The following is a 23,987-nucleotide window of genomic DNA, read 5'->3' as shown; positions in this document are numbered from 1 at the left end:
TTCCCTACTTAGTCTTAACTTTTGTTTAAGACCAAACACCTGTGCTACTTGTGTTGTCCCTAGTGTTTTTGGAGGCTGAGAAAAGGACACTTTGTTTCCTCTGGATGTCTTTTTTATTCATAAAATGAGGGAAAAAAAAAAAAAAAAAACACCTGATTTAGGACACGCAGTCTTAATGTGTCTGTCACTTGAGGAAATATAACATTAAAGAGTTCGTTTTATATGTGAGAATTTTAAGTAAAGATCTTGTTCATGAGATTAAAAGTTGCTAATTATTTCTATTTATACCCTGTGAAGTACCTCTGAGGAAACACACACACACACACACACACACACACACACACACACACCTGGTTTTTCCAAGTGCAGCTCTTCACAATCTCAGACTCCTTGAGATTTACACTATCCCCTTCAGTTTGGAATGAATGTAAATTAATTACTTACTGTTAAGAGAGATTAGTTTTCTAGAGTTATGAAAGTGAAGTCAAATGTCCTTGGTAAACTGAACTGCCTCCTCCCTGTAGTAAAGTCTCATGCTCACACAGGTTGCATTGTGCAGAGTTCTAGTGAGTGATAAACACCTACTGCAGGGACATTTTTGATAAAGGAACAGTCTTTTAAAGGATTTGATATTCTGGGACTTTTTCTGTGGTAGAGAATTTGAACTTTTGTTCTGTCCAAGTCTGCAGGATCATGTTGGCTCCATTTTGTAAAGGCGGAATCAATTAAACCTAAATGAGTTTGGCTTCTTAGAGATGCACAGTACATTGTTACCATTCTGAGAAAGTAGTTTGTTTTCAAGGCTGTGGAATTGTGGTTTCATTTTAAGGTGCAGTATCTTATTTTGAGGAACTTTCTTTTTTCATTTCATTGAGCTCATTATGATCTCAGTTTTGTAAAATAGTGAGGTTCTTTAATATTCGGTTGTTTTTTGTGGATGCATTTGTTTGTGGAATGACTCAGTGTCCTTTCTTGCTGCAACTTTATCCATAGGGACTACACTTTTATAAATGTGTCTGAAGACTTCTAGTTAAAACGTTTAATGTAGATTTTGGCTGACAACTGTGGTTGGGAAAGACTTTAAAGAAATATAGTACATTAATATACTAGTTCATAGTACATCATATACCCTATTTGTTTGCTACTTAAAGAAAAAAGTCTACTTAGAAAAAAATGGCCTCTTGATCTGAAAGACAGGAATTAGCCAAGATCAAGAAAACCATTCGAAGGAAATGAATGGACATTATTGTTGTATTTTTATTTGCATATTTCTGTAATAGTCTTGCTTTTCACATATTTTGTCTTCAAGCGATAATAAAGATGTTCTTTTTTACATACAAAGGTGATACCACTGATCTGGATTTCCAGCCTGTGGCGGCATCACTTTGGCTGGTTACTTAGCCTGTCTTTGAACCTCAGTTTCTTTACTCTGTCAGATGGGTATGGTCATGTCTGCCTTGTAAAGGTTATTGCGAGTCTAATATATAAACTACTTCAGCTTGTAACAGGCATGTAACAGGTTCCTCTCCTGTTACTTGCCTCCCATCATGAATAGGCTAAGACAAGTATTTCGATAGGTACTTTCCCACACCACTCCTTATATTTTGATAATTGCTGTAAGTTCTGTCTTTCTAAAACTTAGTCTGTGTTAAAGACAACTGGCTGAGATACACGCTACAAACTCTGGAAAGTACAGTATTTCTCATTCATGGTAATGGCTCCAGTTAGAATTTGCTTAGTTCCTTTTATCTGGCTCTGTATTATAGATTGCCCTGATATTATTAACCTTACTTTACAAGGTGGGATTCTGAGGCCCAGACAGACCTTAAAAAAGGCCAAGCAATAGGGCCTGTATGCATTGTGTTAATTACAGGTAGAACAAAGAGCTAGTTGGTCCCCTGACTTCCAGTTCTGCCTGTATTGTTGAAATCATCAATGGGAGAGTAAGTGAGTCAACAAAACAAAACAGAAACCAAAAAAATTCTGTGTATTGCTCTGTTGCTCCAGCAAAGATCCCATGTTTAATTAAACATTGAGTACCTACTACAAATCCACATTTAGGAATGGTATTAATAAAGCAAGAAGAATTGATATAATAGCATATAATGTGGTATGTAATTAGATAATGGCTTAAATGTTGCATTCTGTTATAGGATTTCAAGAGGTGAAATAAGATCATTAAGAGTGGCACAAACATAAGGGCATTTTGAAGAAGGGTTTCCTCATGCTGGTCCCTGAAGGATAGCTAGACTACTGAACCATATGTGTAACTTAAAATTTGTTAGTAGCCACATTTAAAAAAGTAAAAAGAAAGAGGTGAAATTAATTTTAGTAATACATTTTATTTATCCCACAGATCTACTCTGTATTATATCAATAGGTAACCAATATAAAATATTACCATTTTTTACATTCTGTTTTTCATACCGTCTTTCAAATCCAGTTTGTATTGTACACTTCTAGCATGTCTCATTTTGAAATGATTTTGCTACATTTTAAGAACTCAGTAGCTCTATGTGGCTAGTGGCGTTATACTAGACAGTGCAAGATTAGCATTTGGGAAATGCGGTGGGAAGGCAGTTCCAAGCAAGGGGAGATGGATGCTGGTAGTGGAAATACACATGGCAATGATGTAGAAAGGTGAGGAACACTGGCCTGCTCCTTCCTTCTGTCCAGTGAGGGAGTCGCAAGGTGATGTTGGTCATGAGACAGAGTGCTAGAATTCTTGCCCTGAGGGTGTTCACAGTGTCAGAGGCATGACTGGAGTGCTATGTAGGCCAGGGGTAGAGACAGTACAGTAAATTGGACTGGGGGATCTTGTTGGAGGAGAGGAGTGGTGGCCTGACTGGCAGAAGCTGAGGCAGTTTGGGGGCAGATCAGAAAAGGTCTTGTTTGTCTGAGTTGAAAGCTCCTACCTTACCTTGCAGGTGAGAGAGCCCTCTTGAAGAACTCTTAGTATGTCACATGGTAAGATTTGAGAGCTGCCTGGCTGTCAGCAGGGCCAGGAAAATGGATTGGAAGGTGATGGGAGGGGTGACACTGCTGCCAGGAAAGGAAGAGACGAATGACAAGGGTCTGAAATAAGATGCTCCGTGAATGGAGAGGAGGGTGGGATTTCAAAGGACCAATGCAGGGGGAACTAGTAATTGCCTCTGAAGTAATGAAACAGGTTTGTAGAAGCCAGGCGAGGAGTGATCAGTTTGAAGCAGAAGAGATCTGGGAGAAGAGGCCATAGTCAAGGCAAATCAAGTGACATCAGGTCTTGCGGCAAATATTTGGAACCAGTGAGGAGAGAACAGTCTCTCACAAATGCTCTCGATATATTGACGGAGTAAAATGGAACATTTTGGGATATTTCCCAAATATCCCAAGCATCTGTTCCTTTAGGTAGGGGCAAGTTCACTTAAATTTTAAATGTTGCCATTTAAACTTATTTTATTATTAGCATTTTCCTCTCATTTTTATTAATTACAAACATTTGTTGAAACTGTGTATTGTAAGTTAGCTTACATTTCCTGGATGGTTAAATTGTTTCCTTTCTTTCTCTTTTTCTTTGTTTTTTTCTCTGATCTAAATAATACTGCTCTAAACATGTTGGGAAGCAGCTTTTTCTCTATTTTACGTTATTTCCTTAGGACAGATTCCATTGAATTCAAATTTCTTGGTTTGAACATGTTTATGACTCAATTTACTGTGCTCTTTCCTAAGTGTTGTTCCCGGTGAGCCTGCTAGCAGCAAGGATTGAAACTACCATGTGCACTGTAGTCTGACTAGCAATAAACTCATTTGTGTAATTTGATAATTGGCGGTAGGCAGTTTGGAGAATGGGAGTGTCAGGTAGGAGAGCCAGAGGTGTTGGAGGAGAACCTGGCTAATGATAGGGGAAGATGAATTAGGTGTTAGAGGTGTTGAGTTTGAGAAAAGGGCAAGATCCAAGTGGAAATGTCTAGGAGGTTGTTGGACAAAGGGTCTGGAACTTAATAGTAGGATAGAAAGCTATGATAAGGTGGTTTACTTTCATCATGGTTCCATCATATCTTAACCACAACTTCTGATGCAGAGAGGGTTCTTCCTACCCTCAACCTGTAGAAGCAGAAACTGAGGCTCAGCTAGGTTAACTACTTGTTTGTCAGCACCTAGTCGATATGTGGCAGAGCTGGGATTCCTGATTCTAAAGGCCATGTTATGTTTCTGCTAGTTATCTGACTCAAAAGCATATTTATGTATCAGAAAATATATTTACCCACCACAGTGAATGTTGATATGTAAACAAAAGCCTAGGGTTTTTTCACTTGTCCCAAAAATGTTGCTTTGACTTTGCTGCTCTTTTCCTGGTCTGTTTCACTAGATTCTTCTAGGGAGACTTGAGGCTATATTTGATTTCAGCATGGCATAAGATAAAAAGACTCCTTTGTGTTTTCCTGTTCATTGGCCTCTCTGTGCCCTTGGCAGGCCTAGCAGGTGGTAAAATATTTGCATGGATGTTAGTGCCAAAGGACATTCTACAACCTGAGTAAAGCCTGAGGTGTAATTTCAGGCTCTTCAGGCAGTCTTTGTTTTGTCTTTTGTTTCAAACCTTCAAATCTTGTTTGAAGCGAAGTCGTCTTGCCATAATGCTCCCTTTACTAATTTCTCATCAGTTACTAACGTTTTATATCTGTAACCTCTGGAACATGAGATGAGCTTTGGACACAGATATGTGTATCTCAGATATACCAATCCCTGCCTCTAGGGCTCGGGGATGTCTAGACTTCTGATGAGAGAAGTACAGACCAAGGATAAAAGTCCGATGGAGCTCAGATGTTTTGTTTGGGACAACTGAAAAAGGCTGACTTCCTCCTTTTATTCTGGGAAGAGAGCTAATTGATAGGTCCAGAATACTTGGACACAAACTTTTATTTGCAGTTGGGCATGAATACTTTTACTAGCTGTTTAGAGTACTGATCTTGCCATAGATAAAACTGTAGTGAATTGTTTATTTTAAAAAATTGAGTTTCAAAATAGCAAATTGATTCCCTTTAAATTTTAAAATTATATTTTAAAGGAAGACTGTGGTATTGTACTGTAAAATTAATAATATATAAATGTGGTAGACAACTATGCTGTGTTCAGATTTAAAAAAAATTTAGTTCCATAGACATTTTTTCCAGAGTGTATGAGTGAGTGTGTGTGTGTGTGTGTGTGTGTGTCTGTCTGTCTGTCTGCTGAGGAGGGCTGTTTATTCAGATATTAATAAGGCAGAAGCCCAGGATCAATGCTTTTTGGAGAGGTTGCCAGTGCTTCCTAAGTGAGATGCAGTCTGGAGTGGGTTTGGAAAGACAAATGTGGGGTTTTTCCCTGGGGGACAAGTTGGGGATGAGGGAACTGCAGAGAGAGGAACTTATGTGAAGGTAATTGTGTGGCCACCATGGAGTTAAGTGTCCAGTGGCTTTCATCCTGTGGTGGGGGTATTTGTTGGGAACCAGGAAGACCTAAGTGGAGACTAGGGGCCAAATCCAATGTGTCCCCTTGGTGAATGGCCCAAGAGTCTCAGACTTGCTGAGATTTGAAGCATGAGTGCCAGGAGAATGAGAGCTCCCAAGCTTTTGGATTGCAGACCCTAAGAGTGTAGCATGGCCTGCCAGCATTCCTCTTTCCCCAGTGTGGAGGGAACCAACTTCAAATGGAATTCATAATGAGAGAGAAGCGGGGCAGAGAGATGGAGGGTGAGACGAGCACACCAGAACTTGTGTGAGCCAAGAGGTTCGGCCATGTCTGTGCCATTTCTACCCCTGAGCTTCTTGGTTCCAGGTTCCAGTAACACCCTGTTTTTGCTAGCCATCTTGAGTCATAGTTCTGGGTCTTGAAATGGAAAGAATACACATTAATATATCAGAAAGAGAGAGAGGAAATCCCAGGTCAAGGATGGGTGGGTGGGTGTTTATGTGTGGATATGCTTTTTCTATTTTTTAAGAACTGAGCAAATTTGAGTTTATATATACATAGAAGAAGGAACTAGTAAATGAGCAAAATTGAAGAAGCATTACAGAGAAAGGGAATACAAGTGGAGAAAGGTAGGGTATTCAGTGGGATCAAGGCCGTCGAGCAGGAGATCAGGCCTGACAAGAGGGACTGCTTCCTCTAAGTCCACTTGGAGGAACTAAGAATGGGGTCCTAGATGTAGAGGGAGCTCTCATGCCATGGTTTATGTTTTCTCTGTGAAGGTAAGAAGTAGACTCAACTGCTGAGTCAATTTTCTTACTGGTGTAATGATAGGAACTGAGGATGTCTTGTTCTCTCTTCTGTGCCATGAATACCCTTAAAGGAAATACTGTAATCTGTATGACTTGTTATTATGGTTCTTTTGGGGAGCATCCTCAAAATGCATTTAACTTATGCATTCAGTACTTGGAGAGAAGCCAGGAAATGTATATGTATAAAATGAGGACAGTTAGGGAGTGCACATGTGGTCTGGCCTTCCACTTGGTGACCATGTGTCCCAGAGTGGCAGCAGGTGGGCCCAGGAAAGTGCTGTGTTCTCAGTGGTCATCTTTCCTTCATGCCTCTCCTCTGTGGGACCATCTGTTGTTCTACTGGGTGTGGCTCTAGTGGTTAGGGGTAATTTTGATCTCCATTTTTGCCTGGAATGCCACTTCACCTCACATAAGATGTAACGTGATTGTATGTATTTATGTGGCACCTTGCCCTTTTGCAATATGTTTTCTCATATTCTCATTGGATCAATATGCTGCCTTAACTTACCAGTTCAGAAAGGACTTAACCTTTTAGATTTTTAGTCAAGCTTTGTTTCTGACTTAGTTCTGAATGCCCACTTCAAGTTTTTAACTGTGATTCTACAAAAGAGATATTTCACAACCATTTTTATGTCTTTTATATTGTTTTACAAACTGAAACCACATCTGAAAGATATTTTCAAAGTAGTTGTAATTTTCAATAGTAAATACGTCATTTTGCTGTTGGAACTGTGGTTTTGCTTAAAAAGATAAGGAGCCCTTTGATATTGTCTTGTGTTTGATTTTAAGTGATAGCACAAATTCACTGAACGTCAACCATGGTTTCAAGTACACACAGGTACTAGTGACACTGCCTGTGCCCCACTGTGGGAGCCATGAGAAGGTGCCACTCAGGCCTCTGCTTTGAGGGTCATGACTGACTGATGGCTCCGGCTGCTGCCTTTGGGATTCACCACCACCTCTTAGCCAATGCTGAGCTTCTCTTGGGCTACTTGCAGTTACTGAGCAAGTAGGAATACTACCGTGGTCCACTCATGCAAGATCCAGATGCCTCTGAAGGGTAACTCTGGCTTGAGGACTCCCCAGGGGTTGGTCAAGACCTTCTTAGGACTGAGTTGGAGTCTGAGACCCTTCCTTCCAGCCCTCCTTCCTTCCCTGTCTCCTTCACAGGGGTCAGACCTGCACTGTGGTTAAGCCTCTCCCTGTCTTCTCAGGTCTCTCCCTTTTCCCCTTCACAGCCATTTCCCCCAATAAATCTCCTACACGTGTAATCCTATCTTAGTGTCTGCTTCTCAGGTAGCCCAAACTGACACATCGTCCCTTTTCCCCAGAAGTGTTGCCCATCCTACCATCTAAAACCCTTCCAGGAGACAGCATGAGCATGCCACATCTTCCACAAAAACTTTCTCTATCCGTCTGCCCTGAGATATTTCCTCAGAATTCCCGTAGCCTTTTGAACTTTACATTTGGCGTTTATGGCTTTGGCCTTATATCTGCTGCATCTTCTGTCCTAGATGATAAATGCATTGAGAACATGAAGAACTTCTTGTTCATCTTGATTCCTTCTGGAAACATTCTTCCTTATTTGTACTCATAATAATTAGCATTTAATCACACTTTCCATGTGCCACTCACTGCCAGAAATACTCTTCTGTGAATTAACTCATGTAAGCCTCCCAAATGGAATAGATAATATTATTCTCCTCATTTTACAGATGAGACACAGAGAGGTTAAGAATCTGGTTCAAGGTTACACAGCTGGTAAGTGACAGAGGGAGGATTTGAACCCAGGCAGCTGGCTGGAGAGTCCCGTTGTTTATTTAGCGGTTATTTTTATTCAGATAGAATACGTACCAGGCACTATACACAGTGTTGGGGTTGCCAGAGCTTGTAATCCAATTAGAATTAACAACTGTTTAAAAAGCAAACCCCAAAATGTGATTTCCAAATAGACGGATGTAAGTCCCTGGGGGAGTAACAGCCACCTTATGTTTTGAAAAATTTCTAAAAGCCTTTCTGCCCCAAAGATGATTCTCACTAGCCAGATGTTCCCATCATTATGGTAATGATTTGAGACTGAGAATTAAGGTCTCCTGAAGGAGTCCCCTGACCTTCTCCCTTGTGTACATGCACTCATTATCACACCCACCCCTCTGATCCCAAGGAGAAGAGCTATAAGAAAGGACTACTTGTGTGGACAAAAGGGAGAAGAGATTGGGCAAGGAGGTCGGGGGAGAGGGGCAGCTGGACTAGAGGGCTTTGGGAGGGATAGCCTTGGGTGAGGCTTCTTTCATGGAAACAGAATTGCAGAGACACTATTGTAAATTTTAAATATGTAGAAACCAAAACTGAGTCAGTATATCCCCAAAAGGATTGGTGCTAACTAGTAAAAATTCTTTCAATAAGGTCTTTGATAGTATTTTTAAGACAGCATGGAAGAGAGGGGAATAGATGACATACATTCTTTCTTTACAACTTTTTTTTTTTTTTTAAATTTTTAATTTTATTTATTTGACAGAGAGAGAGATCACAAGTAGAGAGAGAGGCAGGCAGAGAGAAGGGAGAAGCAGGCCCCCTGCTGAGCAGAGAGCCCGATGTGGGGCTCGATCCCAGGATCCTGAGATCATGACCCGAGCTGAAGGCAGAGGCTTAACCCACTGAGCCACTCAGGCGCCCTCTTTACAACTTTTGAAAGGGATTAACGTGTTTTATTTCTGTATGGTCATATTTCTGGGACAAACAGTGTAGACTTCTTTTCCATGGATTTTATGTCTGATAAGAGAAGGATGTGTTTGGGTTAATTAGGCTTGATGTGGTAGAGCTTATGCTGAACTTTGAGGTAGAAGTAAAATATCGTCTTGAGTGTGTGTGTGTGCATGTGTGTGTGTGTCATATTGCAGCTGTTTATTTTGGAGAGAATGGTTCCAATCCTCTCGTTCTGCGCCTAAAATAAATATGTACACAAGCAGACATATCATTTTAACTGAAGTAAAAAAGTAAATAATCAAATGGAAAAATATTTGAAATTTATAGGACAGGATATAGTTATATCCTCAGTACATAGAGGGCCCCTATGTATTAACAGGAAAAATTAGAACATATGTTTAAAATATACATATACATGTCACAAATGAAGAAATGACAGGAACTGGTGTTTTATTTTTTTTTAAGACTTTATTTATTTATTTGACAGAGAGATCAGAAGTAGGCAGAGAGGCAGGCAGAGAGGGAGGGGGAAACAGGCTCCCTGCTGAGCAGAGAGCCTGATGCAAGGCTGGATCCCAGGACCCTGAGATCATGACCTGAGCTGAAGGCAGAGGCTTAACCAACTGAGCCACCCAGGTGCCCCAAGAACCAGTGTTTTAAATGTCACTTCAGTTCTCTACGATTATAGTTATAAATAAAAATGTATTTACCTATTATTTTAGTAAAGTTGCTGTTGTGTTTGTTTTTTTTTGCCCTTTTGATTCCTCCTGGTTATCTGTGTTTGCTTTCCAATACACCTTTGATAGGATTCTAATTTGGTATGATTTCCCCGGAAAGTAATTTTTGGTATGTGCTAATGGTCTTAAAAATGTACATATCATTTGACTTAATTTCCTTTTCTTGGAAATGATGATAGGTATACTTAAAGGTGATTAAAAAAATGCATTGCAGAATTGTTTTCACATTTAAAATTTTGTTTATTGAGGTAAATTTCACATAATGTGAAATTATCCATTTTATTTATTTATTTATTTATTTTAAGATTTTATTTATTTTTTTGACAGACGGAGATCACAAGTAGACAGAGAGGCAGGCAGAGAGAGAGGAAGGGAAACAGGCTCTGCGCTGAGCAGAGAGCCCGAGGCGGGGCTCAATCCCAGGACCCTGGGATCATGACCTGAGCCGAAGGCAGAGGCTTTAACCCACTGAGCCACCCAGGTGCCCAAAATTATCCATTTTAAAGTGAAAAATTCAGTGGCATTTAGAACATTTACAGTGCTGTGCAGTCATCATACCTGTATTTAGTTCCAGAACATTTTCATCACTCCAACAGAAAACCCTGTACCCGTGAAGCGGTCTCTTGTTCCCTCCTCCCTCCAGCCCCTGGCAACCATCTGTGTGTGTGTTTAACCAGCTGGGGGATTTTTTTTTTTTTTTTCTTTTTAAAATCATTCTGCTCCACCAGAGTGATCGTATAGTTGACCGTTCAGCAACGGGTTTGAACTGCATGGGTCCACTTACATGTGGATTTTTTTTTTTAATAGTAACAATACAGGACTATAAATGTATTTTATCTTCCTTATGATTTTCTTAATAACATGTTCTTTTCTCTAGCTTACTTTATTGTAACAATACAGCATACCATGTGCATATTACATGTATACAAAATATGTGTTAATTGTTTATGTTATTGGTGAGGCTTCTGGTGTACAGGCTGTTATGAGTTAAGTTTTGGGGGAGTCAAAAGTTACATGCAGGGAGAAGACACCCCTAATCCCTGCATTGTTCAAGGGTCAGCTGTATATGTTGAACGTATTTGTACGAGTCAGGACTCTTGGTTGCAAGCAGCAGAAAGCCTAATTTAAAAAGCGGCGGGGCGGGGGTGTTTAATTATACACATGACTAGTGTAGGAGAACCTTTGGCTTTAAGTATGTATGACTGTTGGCAGGGATATAAGCGGAGTCCAGGACACTCACCCAATTTCACGTCCACTCTCTTTTTTGGCCTCCCTCTTGGTGAAAAATACTCCTTTTCACTTTGGTTCCATGTGTGTTTCTTTTCTGTGCTTCTTCATTGTCAGGCTGAGTCTGCCAGGTGCAGGAGAGATGGTCCCTGAAAGCTAGTGACCCTTGAGAAGAGTGTGGCCTGTCTAGGGCCCCAGGTCTTGAGACCATGCTCATTGGCTTTTCATGGGTCATGGACCTGTTCCTGTAGGAGATGGGGTACTCTGATTGGCTGGCCTGGTTATTATCTACCCTGTTCCTAGAGACTGAATCTCATTCCGACTCATATATTTCTGAGAAAGTAGTTCTGGAAAGGTATTCTGATACATTCTCACACAAAACAGTACTACTCATATCTCTGCTCATGCCCATGTGTATCATGAGAGCATTGACTTTTGTGTTGATAATCCTAGGTCATTGAAAACCCTTACATGACATTTTCTAAGTTCTACATAAGACTGTGAGAGTTATATTTGAGGATTCATCTAATTTGAGGGAAGTAAGGGTTTCCCTTTAAATAAATGGATTTGCCACCCTTTGACTTCTATGTTAGACAGTGTACATTCTTTTTTTTTTTTTTTTAAAGATTTTATTTATTTATTTGACAGAGAGAGATCACAAGTAGACAGAGAGGCAGGCAGAGAGAGAGAGAGAAGCAGGCTCCCTGCTGAGCAGAGAGCCCGATGCGGGACTCGATCCCAGGACCCTGAGATCACGACCTGAGCCGAAGGCAGCGGCTCAACCCACTGAGCCACCCAGGCGCCCCTGTACATTCTTTTTGAAGTCATTCCACAAGTAGATAACTGAGGGCTTGCTGTAGGCCAAATGAAGCTCCAGTTTCACAAGGTTTTCATTCCATTAGGGCAAATGGACAATAAACAAAGAGCAAGTAAATGTATAATTTCACATAATTATTATAGAAAAATGAAGCTTGATCGGGGGGTGTATATGCTAGTCTAGACGGCAGGGTCAGGGAAGGCCTCTCTGAAAAGGGATTTAGAGTCAAGATCTGGGTTAAACAGGGAACAGCTTGGCAATTATTTATGGGAGTAGTGTTCCAAACAGACGGAACAGTAAGTGCAAAGACTCTGAGTCATCAATAGGCTTGAGAATCTAATGGAAGTCGATGGAGTTTGGAGGAGTTGGAGGAGTTGGAGGAGTTGGGGGTGGGGGTGGAAAGGGTAGGACCAGGAGGGGCTTATAGGTCTCACTGAGGACTTGGGATTTTTTTCCTAAGGTGAGATGAGAAGCCCCAGGGGAAGGACGAGTTGGGGAGTGACCTGAGTTGACCTTCAGGATCTTTCTTTGTAAAGAAAGACTTTCTTTTCTTTTGGCTTGCTTTATAAAAAGTCCGATCCTTGGCCCCAGTACTGAGCAGTGACTGGAGACAGAAAAGCAAAGAGGTCAGAGAAAGAGGTCATGCTGGAGAAGAGAAGTGAGTAGCTGTGGAAGCCATGGCAAGAGCAGGTTTTGCAGAAGGTGGGCACACATGGCCTGTGTCTGTCCTTATTGTGGCATCAAGCAGTGATGAGAAGACAGGCTGGCTGCAGCCCATGGGACAGGAAAGCTAGATTGCCATGGGCCGTGTAACATGGCCCACACAGCAGCCCAGGCTTGTAATAGTGTGGAGGTAGGCTTGCTATGTTACCCCAAATTTCAGTAAGAGGCAAGAAGCAGCCATAGTGAAAGTAACCCTGGCATTCCTGGGTGTTCAGTCAGTTAAGCATCTGACTTGATTTTGGCTTAGGTCGTGATCTCAGGGTTGTGAGATTGAGCCCCCCGTCAGGCTCTGTGCTGGCTGGCATGGAACCTGCATAAGTTTCTCTCTCTCCCTCTTCCTCTGCTCTCCTCCCACTCTCCTCCTCCCCTTGGCCCACACTCTCCCTCCCTCTTAAAAAAAAAAAAAAAAAAAAAAAAAGTTCCCCCTGATGTTGACTAAAAATGGAGATACATCTGCCAGCTGCTAAAAAAGTATGAGCACAGGAAAACGTTGATTGGTCAGGGTAATATTAATTCATCTGTATGAATGATTGCGAAGAGAAGCCAGTGGTTAGCTTCATTTCAGGAGCCCCCTAAATTAGGGCCCGATTTGTACTTTATATTTTGTTTCTTAGTGGAAAGACCTGAAAGGAGTCTTGATCTCTGGCTCAGTGTAACCTGAAAAGACCTGATTTTTATAAACCGTTGTTGCCAGCTGATGGAATCCCCAATGGAGATTCTGTTCTGGCAGCTGCTTATTGGTGCCAGGTTTACACAGAATGAAGAAACGTGACCGAGTGTGTGCTGTGGCCACCAGGTCTTGTAAATGAACCTTACCATGATTGAAAATGTCATCACCTTTTCCATGCAGGGGTATCACACATGTGCTTGTCCCTAAGTCAGTGCAAGTTACTGAGTGTCTGGGCAGAGGTAATTTCTTTCTGCCTGACTCTATTATTTTTCTACACTTTCTGATAAAGGACAATTAGAGAAACACAGCTTTCCCTAAAGACAGCAAATGAGGTCATTACAGGGCATTATCTACAACATGTGTATTGTTATAAAATAACTTTAATTAAAGTGTCGGATAGAAGAAATTTAAGTTATTTGCTATTTGGGGGCATTTTGGTCTTGGTGAAAATACTATTTAATATATTGTATGGGTCTTGAGTGTACGTCAAAGTTGGAGAGTAAGACAAGTTTGGAGAACATTATAGTTGGGTGTCATGTTTACTGAGTTGTTCTTTTCTTTTTTATAGTAAATACTCAGGCTTTGAAAAATATCTGAAAAAATCCTCCAAAACACACTGGCAGCCTTTTTTTTTTCCAAAATAAAAAATATATATATAATTTTTTCCCCCTTCCTTTAGTTCCCCCTCCCATCCTACCTCCTCTCTCTGGTAACAGCAAGTCTTATTTCTTTTCCAATGAGTCTTGTCTCATCTCATCCCATCTCGTCTCTTCTCGTCTCGTCTCGTCTCTTCTCTTCTCTTCTCTTTCTTCTTTCTTTCTATTCTGGGAACAGCAAGTCTGATTTCTTTTTCATTGAGGCCTTTCTTTCTACTCCATGTACAGGTGAGATCATTGAGTATATATGTATCTTTCTTTGTCTGACTTACTACACTTAGCAAAAAGCCTTCAAGGTCCATCCATATTGTGCATAGTTTTTTGGGTTATGAAATTTAATGTACTCTATAAACATTTGAATGATACAAGTAAGCAAAAAATAATTGAAGTATGAGAAAGCTCTTCAAATTCTGCAATCTCCTAATGTCCATTGTTCCAATTTTGGTAAGCACATTTTCTATGCTTGCTCTTGCTTATGTGCATCCTCTTCTCTCTCTGTCTCTCTTCCTCTTTGTCCATGTCTGTCTTGGGTGTGCAGCACACAGAAACACAGTTTTACATGAATAGTCATTATGCATGGTCTAACCCTAGACTTTTGACTTCACATCCCTTGGACATTTTTCCACATCAGTAAGTGAAGACTTACATAATACTTAATTGGCTGTCTTATGTTCCACTAGACTCCTATAACAAATGATCTGCCACCTGTTCCTCAGGTTGTGGGTTTCTGGCTTTCCCATGCTGCTAGCAGATTGAGGCCTGGGGGTGAGAAGAGACTGCCTGGTGACCAGAGGCCTTTGGTTTCTTGTGTAAGGAATATAGTGGGCTGTGTTTGTAGTTGCTGGCAGGTTGGGGGACATTGTGATGGATTTCCAGAGGTAAAGAGAAGCATTTGGGGAAGGCCATTTCAGCCTTGGCTGAGGTAACTTCATAGAAAGACCACCTTTTTAACCTGTCCAGGAGGAGGGTCTTTCCACATGCAAGCTGACTTTGGTGTCCTAAATAAACCAACTTCTGAGTCGGTCCACTTTTAGATTTCTTTTAAGTTCTGTGACTTCTACCAGATCTATGTGCTTTAAAAAAATCATGTTTTGGGGGCACCTGGGTGGCTCAGTTGGTTAAGCATCTGACTGCAGCTCAGACCATGATCTCAGAGTTCTGGGATCCAGCCCTGTGTCAGACTTCTGCTCAGCAGGGAGTCTTCTTCCCCTCTCCCTCGCTTACTGGCCCTCCCCCACTCCTATTCTCCCTCTTTCTCTCTCTCTCTCTCTCTCTCTCATATTCTCTCTCTCAAATGAATCAATAAAATCTTTTAAAAAAATCATTGTCCAGTTATGCTTCCCCGTACCTCCTTAATCACTTCTGTTAATATTGGTTTACCTGACTGCTTGGGTTCGAGTCTGGCAGTGAGCTAACCTCTCTGACCTTCCACTGTCCATAAAGATGGTGCCTGCTTCCGATGGCTACTAGAGGTTTAATTATGTTAATATAATCAAAGCTCTTTTGTAAGCCATTACTATAATTATTAACAATTATTTGATGTTAGTAAGGTGGCTCTCTCTGCCCTCATCACCAGTTTTCTGCTTCCTTAGTTGTTGGAGATGGGTGCAGGTAGAGGTTACCAGCTAGCTCCTGCTTTATCTGTTTTATTTCTATCAGTGACTCCCCGATCAGTGGTTGTGACTGTAATATAGGCTAGCCCCAATTCAGATCAAGAAAAGTAGAAGCAAATTTTCAATGACTTAAAAAGTGTGATGAAACTTGATCCTACTGAAGGAATAGATATATTAAAATGTATATGAAGCACATATGATTTACACATTGTATGTCATTGGTATATGTTTATGTTTTGTTATATTGGTACTTCATATTGGTTAAAAAAAAGTCCTAGGATCCTGTATTTGAGAAATGTATGTCAAAATATTTAAATAACATAGCTCTACTTTTTAAAACATTAGTGCTAGGTAATTTGGGTTACATCTTTATATAGAATTACTATTACATGGGGATTGTCAGTCCTGGATAACAAAGTGTAAATATCTTCCTGACTTGTAAGACTTTTACTTTCTACATCTAGTTTACTTTCTAAGTATAAAGAAATGAAAATAATCAATTTTAATTGGATAGGTATCTTTAAAAAAGAAAAGATTTTATTTATTTACTTGACAGACAGAGATCAGAAGTAGGCAGAGAGGCAGGCAGAGAGAGAAAGGAGGAAGCAAGCTCCCCGCTGAGCAGAGAGCCTGATGCAGGGCTCTATCCCAGGACCCTGAGACCATGACCTGAGCCAAAAGCAGAGGCTTAACCCACTGAGCCACCCAGGTGCCCCAGGATGGATATCTTTTACAACCTCTTCAGTCAACTGATAATTTTTTCCTGTTCAACTGTCAGATTTTATTTCGGTATTTACAAGGATGTTTTTGGATGCAGGTAACAGAAAACCCAAATACAAATGATAAGGATTTTTTTTTTTCTCCTATAAAGCAGCCCCAAGGCAGGGTGAGCCCCAAGCCAGCTAATTCATTCAGCAGTTCTGTGATGTTAACAGCCCAGACCCTCTCTGCCTCCCTGCCCTGCCATCCTTAGTGTTCTCAGTGTGGCAGCTTGTCCTCAAGGTGACAAAATGCCTACAGCCCTTACAAGCATTGCACCCAGATAGAACAACATCCAGAGGCAGGAAAAGAGGAAATGCTTTGTGTCTCTTAAAAACAATGAATCTTTTCCAGACATCTCCACCAGAATTCCTCCCATTTCTTATTGAACAGTGTTGGGTCATAGGCTTGAGCCTAAACCTATCACTGGCAGGGAGCGTGTTGCACTGTAATAGGCTCAGCAGCATCTGGTCTTCCCACCTTGGGCCAGGGTTAGGCCAGCCTCTCTGAAGGACATGACTTTGTGGGGGGGGAGGATGAGCCCTGAACAGATAGGGGCTCTGTTAGGAAGAGGAAAGGTCTGACTGTGGGAACGGGTGGGGTTGGGGGCTAGAGGGAAACCAATAGTGTCTCTCTAGGCCACTCTTACTTTTTAGTTGAAATGCTGTGGAGAATATCTATGGAAGTAAATCACTAATTATGGTAAAATTTTGGATACGTGTGTATTTTTAGGGAATAATTTAAAAATTTTGCCCTCTAATTGGTATATACAGTATGGCTATGATATAGACAAGAAACAAAACTATCAGCAAAGCTAAAAGACGAGTTTGGTTCACTTTTTGCAAGAAGGAATATATCGTTTAGGCCCCAGTATGCTTCCAGAATCATTATGCCAGGGCTCTAGGGGCCTTTTCCTTCTCTTGGACTGGCCTGGTGGTGCTTGGGCATACAGGCAATGTGTATCTGCTGTTGGCCCTGGAGAGGACTGCAAATTGGATGAACAGTGTAGATGGGGCTCACTTGAATGGTGGGGTGAAAGCCTGATTCGCTGGTTGCTTGCTTGGGTGGGTGGGTTTAAAGTGTTTATTTTTATTTTATTATATATCACAAGTTACATATTTAGAAACTTATTCTTTCACATATGCATCAAGTAAAACAATTTAAAAAACCCTTTTTTATGTCTAGCACATGGCCTGTGTGCACATAAGTACATTCAATTGATTCAAGATCAAAACTGAGACTGGGGTTCTCTTGAGTGAATGTGGAAAGAGGAAAGGCAGGGCACTGAGGGGTGGTCAGTGCAAGGGCTGATTAAGAAGATGGGCTGTGGAAACCAAATAGGGGGAAAAAAAAGTGAAGACTTAAGGAGCCTATATAGATAGTGACAGATGGTGGGGTCTTTGGGTTCGAGGACCTGGTAGAATTGAAGAGTTGGAATTCACTTTCTAGAAGGGCGAGCAGGGAGAAGGGAAAATGGTGGGTGACAGGTGAGAGGAACAAAACTGGGACCCCAGATGTGGGGAGGTGACAAGCAGTGTCTGGGTCTAAGTTGTGCTATGGGCAGGCACGGTGGGAGAGGGGGTGGAGGACAGCCTCTCTGGGGTGTGGAAGTCAGGAATGACCTTTGTAAATGACGAAATCAGTGCTAGTTACAAGATAAGGAGTGAGCCAGGCCCTGAAATCTTCTCAGAACTTACTGGGATGAATGAAAGACCATGTGCAGCTCGGGCGGGTGGGCTAGTTAGCATGCAGACTGGTTGTGTGACTAGCAAAGAAGCGTTGGTGTGCGTGAGGGGAAGCACTGCCATGGTCTGGATATTGCAGAGGGGAGCAGGGAGGATGCCGACCTCATCTTGGGCCCTGCAGTATGTGGTGTAGGACTAATGAAAGGCTTACCTGACCATCTGGGGGAAGCAGCCCCTCAAGGGACTCCAGGTTTTAGGTGGAGCCAGAAGGGATGTGGTGCAGGAGAGGAGATTTGGGAAGCTTTTTTGGATCTAGGGCATGGAAGCATTGTGGTTAGGAAGCTGGGGTGAGTTTAGGTGATGCCCAGAGCCATGTGGAAGTGATAGTCATAGATATGGATCTTGTGGGAAACTTGGATTTCTAGGGACATGGATGGAAACCAGGGTGGAAGGCCAGAGGGGACGTCCCTGGTGTGTGCCTCGTCTAATGGTTGTCTATTTATTGAGTCTGGTGTCCGGCGTCTTATGGGGAGGTGAGGAATAGGGGCTGGGTGTTGGGCAGCAGGAAGGGGAGCATCTCCTTATGTTGGCATGGGGTGGAGTAAGAGTTATCTTCAGTACCTTATTGCTTAATCAGGAGTAATCCATGTCAAATATGTCCAATGATGTTTATACCTAAAAGTGGATGTGGATTGAAAACATGGCACTTGAGAGAGTTTTTCTGAAATTTGAAGTCTCCATGGTGTCAGAAAAAGTGTGCTTGCAGGTAGTCTTTTCTCTGAGTTCTTACAGCTTTCCAGAACTTCTAGAAATAATTTTGCATGGTGGGGTATTGGGTGGGTGTGGGGGTCACGCCAGGTGTCCTTACCTGCAGGCTGACTTTGGGGGATGACTAGGCCAAACTCCTGATTCACCCTTTTCCACCAGACTTCTCCCACCACGTCCTTGACCGCATCTCCTTTCACAGCCCTGATGGACTGGGGCAGAACCTTTCATCTGCTAGGTAGTATTTCATCCACACCAGGATTTTGCATTTGCATATAATCGGTACAAGGGACATTTTTAGGTCTGTAAATAGATGCATTCTGCAGATGTATATTTCTCTTTCATAATGATGATGATAAAAGTGTTGATTTAGCATTGAAGCACAATCAGCATACCTGCTGTCTTATGACCGGATTACTCACTGAGTCTCAAAAGGGCTTCCCCGTGTGGATTTTACCTCCTTACCAGGTATGAAGCTCCAGGTCGTTCATCTGCCCTAGGCACAGTATACTGCACACACCGGAAGTTCTAAAATCTGCTGGCCAGTGTCAGGAAAAGGAGTCTTGCCTGCACCCTGGTTCACATGGATTACCATTGACAGAAAGTTTGTATCAATGGGCAGCATCTGTTATTCAGATCCATTTTTTCTGCTTTTCCTTATAATGTTATCCTTGGGGGCATCTCTTCATGGGCTTGCTGTCCTTCATGGCCAGTGAAGGTGCTTGGTGATGAGTTTCTTCTTCCCCATCAACATTTCCACAATAATGTTGAATAACAGCCCCTCCCAAACCTCATGGCTTACATAGGTCATATGGCAACAAGTGTCTGTTTTTCTTCCTCATCAGTCTCCATTGGTTGGGGTGGTTCTGCCTCTGGCTGCCGGTTATGTGGGGTTGGCTCCACTGTGGGCTGGGTCCAGCTCTGCTCTAGGAGTTTCCTCATATTCCTTAGAGCAAAGACTGCCTGAGGTTCTCCAGCCACCACTAGGTCATATTTCTAAGGACTGGTTGCCCCAAATCATTTGAGGGTGTACATCACCCAAAGGTGTGGCTTCAGGTAAAGAAGAATTTGTGGCATTTTTACAAATTACCACAGAGGGAAAGAGGACTAAGGCAGTTGTTAGAAGGTGAAATCACCAGAGTCATATTCGCTTTTAAGTAACTGGACATTACTACTGATATTTATCATTGTCAGTGTTTTCTGTCTTGTGTCTGATTAGTTTATTTCCTTGTTCTCACTGTTCTAAATTATGTTTTAAGTTGTCAAGTTCACCTTCAATGTTTATTTCCCCTTTTTCTCTATAACAGTCTGAAATCTTGAGTATCATGCTTTCAGTGCCATTGTCTAGGGAATTTGAGTAAACTAGTAAATAAGTAAATGATACTATCTTCATTTACCCATCGATGTGTAGGCAGGGCTGGGAAGGCTCTTAGTTCTCTGGGTCGGGGAGGATGTGGAGCAGGAGGAATAGAGCCATAGAAAGGCCTGGGGGGGTCATTCCCTACTAGGGAAAAACTGAACTGAGCTCCTTGTTCCTTTTGAGAGTTTCCACTGGGGCTCCTAAGTGGGGTAAGGATCCTTCCCCTTCCTTTGGTACTTCCTGGGGTCTGCTGAAGCAGGTTTTCGTGAGGCTCTGTTATGATCCTCCAAATTAAAAAGTAGTCGAAATGGTATTGAAAAGGAGTATATGTGAAGGGAAATGGAGGGATAATCCCACTGCTTTCATAGGTTTGTTTAGTGGTAGTGCTTATTGCTTTATTGGGATCAAGTGCATTTAATAAGGCCAGTCTCATTAAGTATATGAATTTCATGAGTCATTGAGTTTTATGGCTTCACAGATAGGTGAAGCTGGTTATTCCCACCTGGTGAGATGGCCTTTGTCAGGAACTAGGCAATTATAATACAGCTAACCTTTGTGTAATGCGGACTGCACTCTGACATGCTCATTTTATCTCCCCAGCAGTCCTGTGATATAGGAACCATTGTTGGCCCCATTTCTGACTTTGTAATTGAGGCAGAGTGCTTCAAAAACTTGTCCAACAGCTATGTATAGAAGAATGAAACTTGACCATTCTCTTACACGATACACAAAGATAAACTCAAAATGGATAAAAGAGCTCAACATGTGGCAGGAATCTATCAAAGTCCTAGAGGAGAACGTAGGCAGTAACCACTTCGACGCTGGCCACAGCAGCTTCTTTCAAGACATGTCTCCAAAAGCAAAGGACACAAAAGCGAAAATGAACTTTTGGGACTTCATCAAGATCAAAAGCTTCTGCACAGCAAAGGAAACAGTCAACAAAACAAAGAGACAGCCCACAAAATAGGAGAAGATATTTGCAAATGACACTACAGACAAAGGGCTGATATCCAAAGATCTATAAAGAACTCCTCAAACTCAACACACACAAAACAGATAATCATGTCAAAAAATGGGCAGAAGACATGAACAGACACTTCTCCAAAGAAGACATATAAATGGCTAACAGACACTTGAAAAAAATTCATCATCACTAGCCATCAGGGAGATTCAAATCAAAACCACATTGAGATATCTCCTTACACCAGTTAGAATGACCAAAAACCATAAATGTTGGAGACGATGTGGAGAAAGGGGAACCCTCTTACACTGTTGGTGGGAATGCAAGTTGGTACAGCCAGTTTGGAAAACAGTGTGGAGATTCCTTAAGAAATTAAAAATAGAGCTAACCTGTGACCCTGCAATTGCACTACTGGGTATTTACCCCAAAGATAAAGATGTAGGGAACAGAAGGGCAATCTGTACCCCAGTGTTCATAGCAACAATGGCCAGAGTCACCAAACTGTGGAAAGAGCCAAGATGTTCTTCGACAGACGAATGGATAAAGAAGATATGGTCCATGTATACAATGAGTATTATGCCTCCATCAGAAAGGATGAATACCCAGCTTCTGTATCAACATGAATGGGACTAGAGGAGATTATGCAGAGTGAAGTAAGTCAAGCAGAGAGAGTGAATTCTCATATGGTTTCACTTACTTGTGGAGCATAAGGAATAATACAGAGGGCATGGGGAGATGGAGAGGAGAAGTGAGTTGGGGGAAATCGGAGGGTGAGACAAACCATGAGAGATTGTGGACTCTTAGAAACAAACTGAGGGTTTTGGAGAAGTGGGGGGTGAGGGGATGGGTGAGCCATCCCATATTGCATGGAGTACTGGGTGTGGTGCATAAATAATGAATCTTGGAACACTGAAAAAAAATTACAAAAAAACCCCCAAATAAACAGAAACAACCCACATTGAGATACCACCTTATACCAGTTAGAATGGCCAAAATTAACAAGATAGTAAACAACAAGTGTTGGAGAGGATGTGGAGAAAGGGGAACCCTCTTATACTGTTGGTGGGAATGCAAGTTGGTGCAGCCATTTTGGAAAACATTTGTGGAGATTCCTTAAGAAATTAAAAATAGAGCTACCCTATGACCCTGCAATTATACTACTAGCTATTTACCCCAAAGATACAGATGTAGTGAACTAAAGGGCCGTCTGTACCCCAGTGTTCATAGCAGCAATCTCCAGAGTCACCAAACTGTGGAAAGAGCCAAGATGCTCTTCAACAGATGAATGGATAAAGAAGATGTGGTCCATATATAAAATGGAGTATTATGCCTCCATCAGAAAGGATGAATACCTAACTTTTGTATCAACACGCATGGGATTGGAGGAGATTATGCTGAGTGAAATAAGTCAAGCAGAGAGAGTGAATTATCAATCGTATGGTTTCACTTGTGGAGCATAAGGAACAGCACAGAGGATATTGGGTGAAGGAGAGGAAAAGTGAGTTGGGGGAAATCAAAGGGAGAGACAAATCGTGAGAGACTATGGACCCTTAGAAACAAACTGAGGGATTTGGAGGGGAAGGGAGTGGGAGGTAGGGAGGGCCTGGTGGTGAGTGTTGAGGAGGGCACATATTGCATGGAGCACTAGGTGTGGTGCATAAACAATGAATCTTGGAACACTGAAAAACAAAAAGAAAAACAAAACAAAAACTTGTCCAAGACCCTGTAGCTTCTGGACTTAGGCAGTCTGCTCTGGAGGTTTTGCCCTCAACCTTTGCTATTGCCTTTCAGCTAGATAGGGAGAAATAATTGTCAACAAGAGGTTTTAGCTGGTGTGTGTGGTTTATAGATTATTTTTGAGATAAAGTGGGAAAATAATAGAAACAGCATATTGGTTCTTGGTTGGTGGTAAAGGAGAATGAGAAATTAAAGATTTCTTTAAAAAATTCAGTAATAACCCCTAGCCCTGTAAAGCTCTCAGCTGGTTGTTTCTCTGTGGTTAGTTTGAATGTACTTCTCTGGGCATTGTGATGATAGTTAAGGCAGTGTGCTAGTGTCTGTGAAGGCTGAAAATCACCACCTCAAAGGCAGTTTGTGGCCTGGGCTCTGCTGTTCAGCACTTTTCCCTCCTCTCTTTTGCTTACTGCTCACCATGAGTGCTGTGGTGCTTCTCAGGACTCCTTCTTGGGGAAGTTGGCAGTTCCCATTTTCAGTGCCACTCACTCCCCATCATTTCTCACGGATCTACTTATCTTCCTGCTCTTTTTTATTTGGCTGTCCTTTACATCCCCAAGGTGGTGATTATTTTCATATATTCCTGACCTGATTTCTGTTTTGATTTATTCCCCCTTGTCTCTGTGACCTTTGTGTGGTTCAGATTTGAGTTGGGAGACCAGATGGGAGTTCTGCCCACACCTCTGACTGTGGTACCTTGGGCAAGTCACATAGAACCTGTGGTTTCTTTATCTCAATCACACCTGCCCCATCTACCTCACAGGATTATGAATGAGGGTCCAATAAAAGAAATTCCTGAAAGTGTCTTATAAAGCATAAATGTATAACATTAATTAATCTTCCCACCCTCTCCAAGTGGCTTTGTCTACTCTGTGCTTTGATGCCTTGCGTCAGCTTTGATCATGGTGCCTTTTGCATTACTTGTTTCCTTCTGTACCCTCAAAGCCCATGTCTTACTGTCTTTGAATTTCCTAGCACTTGGCTCAAGGCAAGTTGGCATGGATACTGGCTCAGTAATGTTCAAATGAAAGTTCAAAAGAAAATCTGTCTAAGGTTGTTCCTGGTCATAGTTGTTTTTGTTTGTTTTTCATTGTTGTTCATTGTTTTGTCTGAATGAAGCCTTCCTCCTTGTCTCTGTGCTTCTTGAAGTTAGCCCTGTTAAAAATCAACCCTTTCTTACTTTCTTGTTTTCCCTTATGCAGGATGCTAAATTACAGTATCTGTGGTCTTTTCCAAGGTCTAGGCTTACTTTTAAAGATTCACCTAATGAATCTTGCTTTTAAACAGTTGGACAAATCCATCCTTTCAGCTATTGAATTAGAGATATAAAATATTTAATAT

General features: G+C 41.7%; 1 protein-coding gene across 6 annotated transcripts in view; it reads left to right on the top strand.

Moving 5' to 3' along the window:
* RALGAPA2 (Ral GTPase activating protein catalytic subunit alpha 2) overlaps window positions 1-23,987 on the top strand; it is a 311,877-nt gene that overhangs the window by 1,265 nt on the left and 286,625 nt on the right. The gene's annotated exons all lie outside the window — the stretch shown is intronic.

Source organism: Lontra canadensis, unplaced genomic scaffold (genome assembly GCF_010015895.1).
Source record: "Lontra canadensis isolate GAN:19392208 unplaced genomic scaffold, GSC_riverotter_1.0 scaffold16, whole genome shotgun sequence".
NCBI classification, from domain to species: Eukaryota; Metazoa; Chordata; class Mammalia; order Carnivora; family Mustelidae; genus Lontra; species Lontra canadensis.
This window is presented reverse-complemented; position numbering and strand designations above follow the sequence as displayed.